The sequence below is a fragment of the Alligator mississippiensis genome, chromosome 1 (assembly GCF_030867095.1).
Source record: "Alligator mississippiensis isolate rAllMis1 chromosome 1, rAllMis1, whole genome shotgun sequence".
NCBI lineage: Eukaryota > Metazoa > Chordata > Crocodylia > Alligatoridae > Alligator > Alligator mississippiensis.
This window is the reverse complement of record NC_081824.1, coordinates 352,775,742-352,787,273: the sequence shown is the minus strand read 5'-3', so window position 1 is coordinate 352,787,273 and position 11,532 is coordinate 352,775,742. Positions and strand designations below refer to the sequence as shown.

Here is an 11,532-nt window from a genome sequence, read left to right as displayed (position 1 = left end):
CCAGTAATTCAGATCCACAGTGAGACTCCAGAGAACATTGAGTATTTCCTGTACCTTGGAAGCCATCTCTCGCAGAAGGTTTACATAGATGAAGAAATCCAATATCATCTCAAATGTGCAAGCACAGCCTTTGGACACCTGAGGAAATAGGTGTTCAAAGATCACAGTATCAGATCCAAAACCAAGCTTATGGTTTATCAAGCAGTCATGATTCCCACCTTGGCATACAGAGCTGAGACATGGACAATGTACAGATTTCATAGACATTAGGGCTGGAAGGGACCTCGGAAGATCAAGTCCAGCCCCCTGCCCCAGGGGCAGGAAGTCAGCAGGGATCATAGGATCCCAGCAAGATTAACATTCAGATATCTTTTGAAGGTGTTCAGAGTAGGTGCTTGAACCACCTCCGGGAGCAGTTTATTCCAAACCTTGGGGGCTCAGACAGTAAAGAAGTTCTTCCTTATGTCCAGCCTGAAACGGTCATGGAGGAGTTTGTGACTGTTCGACTTTGTCATCCCTTGGGGTGCTCTGGTGAGCAGACGTTCCCCCAGATCCTGGTAAGTACCCCTGATGAACTTATATGTGGCCACCAGATCACCCCTGAGTCTGCACTTTTCTAGGCTGAAGAGTCCCATGGCTCTCAGCCTTTTTTTATAAGGTCTGCTTTCTTGACCTCTGATCATGTGTGTGGCTCTCCTCTGCACCCTCTCAAGTTTTTCCACATCCTTTTTAAATTGTGGAGCCCAAAACTGGATGCAGTACTCCAGCTGCGGCCTCACCACGGCCAAGTACAATGGGAAGATGACGTCCTGGGATTTACTTGAGAAACATCTGTGGATGCAAGCAAGCATTTTGCTTGCTTTACTAGAAGCAGTATCACATTGCAGGCTCATGTTCATCTTGTGGTCAACCATGACCCCCAAGTCCCTTTCGTCCGTAGTGCTAGCCAGTGTAGCACTGCCAAGTGTATAAGGATGCTGCAGGTTTTTCTTCCCAAGGTGGAGAACCTTGCATTTTTCAGTGTTAAACACCATCAGGTTCTCATCCACCCAATTCCTGAGCCTGTCAAGGTCAGCCTGAATCACCCTCCTGTATTCAAGTGGATGCTTTGCCCCAGAGTTTGGTGTCATCAGCAAACTTGGCCAGTCCGCTTCTGACTCCAATGTTCACATCATTAATGAAGATGTTAAATAGTATAGGCTCGAAGACAGAGCCCTGGGGGACCACAAAGACAGAGCCCCACTGGGGCACCACGATGTAAATAGTATAGGCCCAAAGACAGAGCCCCACTGGGGCACCACGACGATTGACTTCCGTCAACCACCACCCTCTGGGTCCTACCACGGAGCCAATTCCCCAGCCAGCAGATCATGGTGTGGCCAAGGCTGCAGTTAGCCAGTTTTACTAAGAGGTGATCAGGGGATACCAGATCAAAGGCTTTTTCAAAGTCAAGATATATGACATCAATCTCTTCCCCTTTGTCCAGGTGATAGGTCACCTGGTCATAGAAGGAAATGAGATTGGTCAAGCAAGACCTACTTGCAACAAACCCATGCTGGCTATCCCTCAGGATGTTGCCATCAGCCAGTCCATTAAAGATGGCTTCTTTGATAAACTTTTCTAAGACCTTCCCCAGGATAGAGGTCAGGCTGATGGGCCTATAGTTTTCTGGATTCACTTTCCTCCCTTTCTTGAAGATAAGCATGACATCAGCCTTCTTCCAATCATCGGGCACTTCACCAGAGCACCAGGAGTTCTCAAAGATCCTTGCCAGGGGCTGACCTATGATGCTAGCCAGCTCCTTGAGTACCCTGGGGCCTGGGGTGTAAACTGTCAAAGCAAACTGACTTGAAGGTGTCCAGCCTCTCAAGGTATTCCTTCATGAGGTCAGCATTGATGGGGGGTAAGGAATCTCCCTCACCCAGGCATCCCTGTCCCATAATGGGCGGGGGCTTCCCATGGGACTGGTGAAAGACCGACGCAAAGTACCCATTTAGCAAGTTGGCCTTTTCTCGGGCATCGGTTGTCAGTTGTCCCATCTGGTTTAGCAGGGGTCCAATGTTGCCCTTGCTTTTCCTCCGGCTCCCCACATATCTAAAAAAGACCTTTTTATTGTCCTTGATACAGGAGACATATAAAGTTGTTGGAGAAGTACCATCAGCACTGACTGCAGAAGATCTTCTGAATCCAGTGGGAAGAAAGACACACCAAAGTTAGCATCCTTCTGCAAGCAAACACCATGAGTATTGAGGCGATGATCATCCAACATAAACTTTGTTGGACCGGCCATGTTATCTGGATGTCCAACTCCAGACTCCCAAAACAAGTTTTATTCTCCCAACTCAGCCAAGTTGTATATTCAGAAAGAGGGCAGAGAAAGCACTTCAAGGATGTCTTCAAGGCCAACTTAAAAAAATGCAACATCAATGTCAACTCATGGGAGATTATCACCCAGGACCACCCCAAATGGAGAAAGTCTGCTGTAGGGACCTCAGTACTTTGAAACCTCACAATAACAACAGGATATGGAAAAGTGGGAGCAGCAGAGACAGCATGTCATGGACCAAATCAAGAATACAGAACCACCCACCCCACACGGAAACATATGTCTGAGCTGCAGTACAGTCTGTCGATCCCAAATAAGCCTTAACAGGCATCTTCAGACATACAGATAAGACAATCATCCCCAACTATGAGGGATTGCCAAAGATATAGGTACACTATATATATAGATAGATACAACATCTGAGCTGAATGTGACAAACTGTCACAAGCAAGTCATTAGCAGACCAGCTCAATGGTTAGGGCAATGAGGAAGTCAGGGGTCAGGAGATAGCTGGGTCAGAGCCAGGATACCAGAGATCATGACAAAGCCAGGGGTGGCCAGGCAGAGACAGAGGTCAGATGGCAAGCTGAGTCAGTACCTGAGGTCTGGACTGGAGACAAAGCCAGTCACTTGGAAGAGGTGGTTGTTGTAGTCTGACCTTGGTCAGCAACTGTGCATCAAACCAGGGAACAAAGGAAGAAACAGAGAAATCAAACATCTTCCTGATTCCTGTACAGGCCTTAAATAGGCCAACATGAACAATCCCAATCCAGGAGTCCCTCAGGCTGGGGCTGGGGCCGGGGCCGAGGCCGCTCTCTGCCTCCCCCCCACCCCCCCAGCTGCTTCGAGCTGGGGCCAGGGCTGGGGCTGCTCCCTGCCTCCCCCCCTGCTGCTTTGGGCCAAGGCCGTTGCCCGCCTTCCCCCCCACCACTTTGGGCCAAGGCTGGGGCCTGAGCTGCTCCCTGTCTTCCCACTGCCACTTCAGGCTGGGGCCAGGGCTGTTCCCTCCCTCCCCCCCACCGGTTCGGGCCAGAGCCGCTCCTTGCCTCCCCCTTGCCCCTGTTTCTCGCTGCCTCCCCTCCCTGCTGACTGTTATGGGGGGGGGGGTGCTGGCCCCTGGCTCCAAAGAGCAGACCCCCCACTCTGTCCCCTCCATTACGGCAGCGCTCTGGTCCTCGTTGTCCCCCTCTGCCTCCAAGGAGCAGGGGAGGGGGGTGAGGCCAGCGGAGCTTCAGTCTGGCCCCTCAGTCCCCACTGTCATGGCGACGCTCCGCTGCCTGTTCCTGTCTGTGTAGGGTACTCTGCTTGGTTGCTGAGACAGCCAATCAGAGCGTGAACAAAGCATTAGGGGCAGACAGATAGACTTAGGCTTTTATAATATTAGAATGCTGAGGATGTGGATGCTTGCATCCATTCATGAGATTTGGTATTCCCCGAGAGATCCTCCCCACCTTTACCTTAGCCATGGCTAGAGCAAATAAATTGATCATTAAGGCTCATAGTAGCCAGTGAATCATTCTATTCTGTAAGCCAACCTTTCATCATTTATATGATAGAAAGAGTCTTTTGGTTTGAGTTGATATCATTTATTAGATCAACTTGGAGGTGGGCTGATGTTTCTAGCAAGCTTTTGGATAACACAGTATCTTTTCTCAAGCTAAGTGGAGTGTGGATTATGGTATGGGTACCCAGTGTGGTTGGAATTTAGGCAGGCTGTAGTGAGAAAGATAGCTCATGTCTCTGTTCAGTCCGTGATTTTTCGTGTCCAGAGTGGTGATGAAGTTGAGTTCATAGGCACGTCTTTTGAAGATGTTCTGTAAATTCCCTTTGAGGATAAGGACTGAGAGATTTGCCAGAGAGTGGTCATTTTGGGAGAAATGTGCCTCTACAGGAAAATGTGGGTTTCTGTCTTTGATGGATTTCTTGCATGCATTCATCTGGATGTTTATGAAAGTCGTCCTTTCTCCCACTGAAGTAGGATCTTCCTGTAATAAGAAGAAGCTTGTTCAAATGGTCCTTCTTATAACATTACTAATCTGGCAGATTTGTTTTGCAGCAAATTATCTAAGATGGCTCCAAACCAAGTACTTCAGCCACTACCAGCTACCACTTAGTAAGGGTCCAACCCATCTTGTTCATAACTTGTTTTCTGAAAATAGAACAGACAGAGAAAAGAGAACCTGATTCAGGACAGGAGAGAAACAAAATTTCACTAAGTCCAGTCTTTAAAGAAGGTAAGGTCAAAAGAGAGAAATTGCCCATGTCCCTTTCTTTGCCTCCATCCCTGAGAGGAATGCTGCAGCTGAGACCCACCCCATTCAGTAGACACAAGGAAACTTGTCAACGTCCTAGGGTGCTTGTGATGTGGAGATGAAAAATAGACAGCATCTCATACAGGGTAAACACAACATCTAAACACAGTGAATGCAAGAGAGACACTGTCACAGGAATGGGAAGCAGGCATTTTTCTTTTACAAGGAGGGACTACAAACACCTCTTAGGACTGTGTCTGTGTGTCTTTATATCAATTATCCCATCTGTCTGAGGTTACCCTCTCTCTCCATTCAGTACTTGTTAGATGAGACAAAAACAAGGAACAGGCAGAAAGTGTAGCATATCTCTGCTTATTTGAACATGTTCTTCAAAGATAGGGAATTTAATAACAAGGCATGAAGATTGGAGAAGGTTTCATGTGATCTTTGATCAGACCACTTACACAGAGGTTATGTGTAGGAGGATGCTGGTTTCTGGAATCCTGTGTCTAAGACCAAAGGTGTGTGGGTTTTGTAGCCCCATTGGCTGGCAGGCATTCATATATTATTGACAGTGCTAGCAATATTCTCCTGTCTTAGTCCAATTTAACAACAGTAGCTCAGGGGTCCAGTAAATAATAGCTATTTAGTATCATTTTCCCCCCCCAAAAGCCCCTCAGACCCACAATGAGCTGGCAGTAATTTTCACATTATTCCAGACAGTATACTATTCATCAGCTGACAGTTCAGTTTTTAATTCAGATTTCTATTTCTGCTTAATCTGATCTGTTGCCAGGTAGACTATATAATTTAACTCTTTGTGTCTATTGTCCTTTGTTGTGTCTACTGCCAAACAGTGCCAGGAACCTTCTAGTAAAGAGTACAAGACTGGTGCCCAGGACTGTATGACTTCACTATGTATTGCACAGAACAGTAGACAAACAAAAGAAAGGCAGGACTGAGAGTAACCAATGCCCAAGAAACATTTCAGCCACAGGAAACTCATCCTTTGAAAAACACACATCAAATGCTATTCACTAACCCTATGGCATATTAAGAAGGAAAAGTGGGGAGATGAATAGGCAATAGATCTTGGCTAATATATTGCAAAGCAAAATTTCAAATCAGCAATAAAATAGGTGTTCATGATCAGTCCAGTCTTGCATACATGAGCAATGATCACCGTGGGCCTTTTAACTAATCCAGATATAACATTAAAATTAATTATTGGGTCATTTGCAATGCGATTCTTTACCTCCGAAGATCTACACATACCCATTTAAATCAGATTTTAACAGGGACCAGTTGTCCCAGAATACTGCAGTAAGTAGAAGTGAAGTGAGAGCAAGTTTCTGAGATTGGAATTGTTAACAGTTTCAGAGGCATATAGGAGGCTCCAAGTGGTATTAAAATGGATTCTCCACAGGCCATTTTAGAGGATGTCTACATAAGGAAAAGTTGCTAGAAAATATGAGAGAGATACTAAGCTTCTGTTTGTTAGAACATATTCCAATTTTCTATTGTCAGAAGAAGGATTTTGTTGCAATTACGCTATAACAACTTCTAGGTCATACAGTCATCTCATGACTTTTCAAAACCTGTTGAAGGATGCATCTACAGGGTGATGCATCTTTACACCAAATTAAAATTCTTTGCTGAAGAAGCTTCTATAGAACCAGAGTATCACGTAGAGATTTCAGTGTTTCTTGCCACTCCTAATAGCAGCTACATTGCTGGCAAGCTGCTTATTCTTATCCCAGTAAAAATGCCACCACTTGTACTAGAAGTCTGCAGTAGAGCATGAACTGAAGCTGGTGATGTTTCCATGCCTGAAGATCTGTCACCATGGCCTATGTTGCCAGGCACAGTTAGCTTTCAGAGCTTTAGTTCTGATTTACTGGGTGTTTCTACATGGGACGCTACATTGCCGTAGCAACACACTATAGCGACATAGTGTTTATAGTCACAAACTGTGATGCCACAGCTACATCGCCATAGCAATGTGCCCTCTCATTATAGCACATTGCTATGGCGACGTAGCAGTTAAAAATAACAGTGCAAGACACAGTATGGGCTGTTACTGCATCATTTAGTACTTCCAAAAGTATTTTTTGGAAGTACTAAACAGACAAGTAACAAAGGCGCCATACGGACACATGCAGATGCACTCACTATCTGCGGGGCATAAAAATACATTACAACATGAGAGTACCAAGTGCATGCCTCCTCATCCAAGATGCTGGTCTATCTTCTCCTGCCATATGCTTCAATTCCTAAGATAAGCTCCCTTTCCTGAGCACGTGCCAAACAGTAAAAACCTCAATCATGCATGCAGTATCCAATGCATTAAGGTCACTGAATGTTAACTGGATGATGATGCAGGGCCAAATAATAATGCAACTGTCATTTGCTTTTGTCTTGGTTTTTTCCTTGCAAAGCCATTTAAGGCCTCTGGGAAACACATTAATGGATTAGATAAAAAAAAAGAGAGGCTAAAAGCAAACAAGTTATAAGTAACTGCCACTTTATTGGATTCGGCATTTACAATTCATTTTTACTCCCTTATGAAAAAGTTCAGTAGAACTTAAGGAGGAAACCCCTGGGTACTGAAATAAAGGAGTAAGCACTCAAAGTATCCATAGAGATCATTAGAGAATTATGTCCGTTCCACTCAATTTAAAAAGTGACATAAAGAATGTACTAGATAATTGTATCCATACTATAGAATTCCGCAAGACTCATTCAGCTACACTGTATAAGACTTTTCCATAAGGACCAAGGATGAATTTGACACCATGCTATCAAACTGAGAACATCCAAAAAATAAGCTATTTTTACTGAAGGCACATTGATGATCCTCATGTAATGACCAAGTACTTTGGGACCTCATGAGTTTTACTGAAAATCTTTTTTTATATATCAATGTATACATGTTCATGCACTCTGGGTTTTGAAGATGTTAGGTGAACAAACTCAACCCAGAATTTAGCTATATTTGGGCTTCTGAGCAATTACTGTTGGCTATGGAATAACTGAGTTTGGTCTATAGGATTTTTTTTTTTTAGAACTTGTTGTATTATTTAGAATGAATAACAAAATTGTGAGATTTGTCCCTTTTGTCTGACAACTATCCTCAAACTAATAATTGGTTTTACATTTTTTTTTTGGTTACTGAAATTTTTTTGCTACAAACTCTAAAAATCTGTCTGTGCCATGAGGGTTTTTGAACTGCTCACAACTACTACTTTTAATATGCAAAAATGATTGAATGAGTCATGTAATTAATTACCTTAATCATCCTTTTGTCAGTCTCTCCTACACATGGAATGCCTCAACTCAGGTGCAAATCTTTGTTCTGTCCGATTCAGACTAGGGACTTTGACCTCAGTCATCCACAACACATTGTTGACTATTCTGGACGGGTCTCTCTTAAACTTTTATGTTTCAGCTGTGTTAGAACTATAGAAAATTAGGGTTAAAAGGGACCTCACAAGGTCATCCGGTCCAATCCCTTGCTCAAAGCAAGACCATCCTCAACTAGATCATCCCAGCCAAGGCTTTGCCTACCTAGGTCTTAAAACCCTCCAACAATGGAGATTCTACAACCTCTCTGGCTAGGTAACCTGTTCCAGTGCTTTACTACCCTCCTAGTGAGAAAGCTTTGCCTAATACCCAACCTAAACCTCCCTTGCTGCAACTTGAAACCATTGCTCCTTGTTCTGTCATCTGCCACCAGTGAGCACAATCTCGCTCCATCCTCTTTGTAACCACTCTTCAGGTAGTTGAAGGCTGTTATTAAATCCCATCTCAGTTTTCTGTTGTCCAGACTAAATAATCCCAGTTCCCTCAGCCTCTCCTCATAAATCATGTTTCCCAGACCGTTAATCGTTTTCATTGCCCTCCACTGGCCCCTCCAATTTTTCCACACACATTCTTGAGCTGCTGTGTGTCCATATTCATTGAGCAGGGGCTTAAACATACCAAGTAAGTGCCATTACCATTGTAGTATTTTGTGATGAGTCCTCAACTCTCTCTCTTTCTAGTTTTGACCATAAACTCCAGCCTGGATCTGAGCCATCTTTCCCAAAACAATGCTGTTGGGTGCGGTCTAGTCCTGTGAAAAGTTTCAGTTTTGATGAATCTGCATTTTCTGCCCCACCACCCAAAAAAAATTACAAAAAAAAATGAACAAACCAACTGTTCTCATCATTTCAGTACTCTGGTTTGACATGTCAATAGGCAGTATATGAATGAGGTGCTTATCCAGCCTCTTCTTATCCAGCCTCCTCACCTCCAAGGATGGCAACCACACTACCTCTTTCAGGAGTGTGTTCCAGGTTCTGATTACCCTTATGGAGAATAAGTTCTTCCTTATGTCCAGTCTAAATCTTCCCTCTGTTAATTTGTGACCATTGGTCCTCATCGTCCCAAGGGGTGCCTTTCTGAAGAGTTGCTCCCCCAGATCTTGGTGCTCCCCCCTGACATACTTATAGGTGGCTATCAAGTCACCTCTCAGCCTCCTCTTGCTCAGACTAAACAAGCCCAGTTCCTGGAGTCTCTCCTCATAGGGTCTATCCTCCAGGCCCCTGATCATGCAAGCGGCTTTTCTCTGCATTCTCTCGAGCTTATCTGCATCCTTCTTGAAGTGCCAAAACTGGGCACAGTACTCCAGTTGCAGCCTCACCAATGCACTTTGATACAACAACTTGTGAAAGAAGTGTCAAGAAGTGCACCAATGCACTTCATCAGATTTGATGATCTACGAGGTCCCTTCTGACCCTTCTTCTATGAATCTATGAATGCTGAGTACAGAGGGAAAAGCACCTCTCTGGATCTATTAGCAACACATCGCCTGATGCACACCCGAGTTCTATTTGCCCTGCTGGCGACTTCATTGCGCTGTTGGCTCATATTCATTCGCCAGTCAATTGTGATCCCCAGGTCCTGTTCAGATGCTGTGCCAGCCAATGGGATACCACCTATCCTATAGTTATGGTGAAGGTTCTTCCTACCCAGATGAAGGACGTGGCACTTTTCCCTGTTGAACCTCATCTGATTCTAATCAGCCCATAGAACCAGTCTGTCTAGGTCATCCTGGCTCCTTAACCTATCCTCTGGTGTGCCTGCATTTCCCCACAGCTTGGTATCAAAAGATTTTCAAGGAAATAAATCAAATGAGAAGTGAAAAACTGCAGGAACTGCAAGAGTTTTTGTGTTATCAAGAGGGTTCATACCATTTAATTGAAGGGAAGAATTTGGCAGTGATAAACTAGATGGGTTTGCAAGTATAAGGGTATTGTAATATGACCAATAACATAATTAGGGTGGGGAGACCAAGGCAACCTCCTCAGGTGCCAACTTGGGGAGGCATGGGGTGGGGAGGGCAGATATCAGTTGCAGCTGTATCCGCATGATCACACTGATGGAACAGTGGCAGCCAAAAGTTGCCATTGCACCCATCCTGCTGCTCTGGGCACTCAGCTGCTGTGTTATGCTTCTGAATATAACCTGTAATTCAAAAGAAAGATTGAAGTTAAGTCTTTCTGTAAATCTCACCAAATATCAAACAAAGGCTTGACTCAAAGGTATCAGTAAGATGCACTTTCATACAACAACTTGTGAAAGAAGCGTCAAGAAGCATTCAGGAAGCATTTATCATAAATTCACTTTTCCATTGGGAAGCAATGCACATACGCTTCAAACTGGACAAAAATGGGAAAAGATCACACAGTTAAACAATACCAGAAGCAAGTAAAATTTACAGAGAAATCTCCATTATGCTTATACAACTTTAGATGAAATAATGGGTCAGCTAATAACGATAGGATGTACAAGTGCAATTTAAATCAGAAAAGATATCCCTTAAAGATCTACTGAACTGCTTCTAAAAAGGATTAAAAGGAAGACCCTGACAGTTACCAGAAGACACACTGATTGGCCCTGATCTTACAAACCCTTATCTAGTAATAGCCTCATGAATTCACTAGGTTCACCCATAGGAGAAAAGGTCTGTGGATTGTGTCTACTGATTGTCACTTAATAGAAACATTTGCTCACTTCAATGTATATAAAAAAACCCCACACGTTATCTTCCTTTGTCTGGAAATTCAGTTGTGGAGACCTGACTGACAGCAGAAATAGAATAGTTTTACTGTACAAAGGCAACAGGATTCTGGGGATGGGGATGATACCCGAGCATGAGCACCCAGGGTAACATGGAGAACATCCCCACTGGATCCATCTGCTTAGCAGAAGCAAAGAAAGCATACTGGCACAGGGTGGGCAGCCTGGGAAAACAGCAAATTCAAACTTTTTGCTGCTGTTCAAATCTTCCTGTTCCTCTGCAATATGTATTTGGGCTCCAAGGAACTTCAGCAGCCTCCATGTTATAATTCTCTGGTTATTAGCAGTCAATCACAAAGGTTTGTTGCCTCCTGTCACATTCACATATCCAATATCCAAACTGACTCAGAACAGATAGCTATTTCCTAATATAACACTGCCCTCTGAGTAAAAATATTAAATATTTGGTATGTAGTAGTAAAATTATTGTAATCGTTTAGTTTTTGAGCAACTGCTTCAAGCCTCTATTCAGCACTTCTTACCAATGCAAAAGCCAGACAAAGTCAATGGGAGCTTTGCTTGAGAAAGAGATGATTAAGTGTTGAATGGGCCGTTATTTAGGAAGAATTTAAAGGCATAACAAGTCAGAAGGACTTTTTACAACACAAGTAATCCTTCAAATTGTATTTTAAAAGGGGCATTGTCAGGGTAAGTGTTTTGTAGCTTTGTAATTTGTATTATACTTTCGATGTTTTTAATACCCACTTAACAGCTTGAACCTAGTTTATTTGTCTACCAGCCTTTCCTTTCCATTTGGCAACCATCAGGGTTTCCCACTTGGTTGACACAAGGCAACATGATTTTGTCTTCTTCACTTCTTTGTCATCAGCA

General features: G+C 43.8%; 1 long non-coding RNA gene across 2 annotated transcripts in view; it reads right to left on the bottom strand.

The window, feature by feature from the left end:
- Positions 1–3,587: 3,587 nt before the first annotated feature.
- LOC109282560 (uncharacterized) overlaps positions 3,588–11,532 on the bottom strand; it is a 35,688-nt gene continuing 27,743 nt past the window's right edge. Inside the window, exons 3-6 of one of the 2 annotated variants that reach the window (XR_002089571.2) lie at positions 10,135–10,280; positions 8,577–8,692; positions 7,868–8,037; positions 3,603–4,311 (exon numbers count right to left, since the gene is read on the bottom strand). This is a non-coding gene — a long non-coding RNA (uncharacterized LOC109282560). Of the gene's footprint in view, positions 4,312–7,867; positions 8,038–8,576; positions 10,087–10,134; positions 10,281–11,532 lie in introns of both variants that reach the window. The other variant, XR_009459198.1, reaches the window with a different exon arrangement.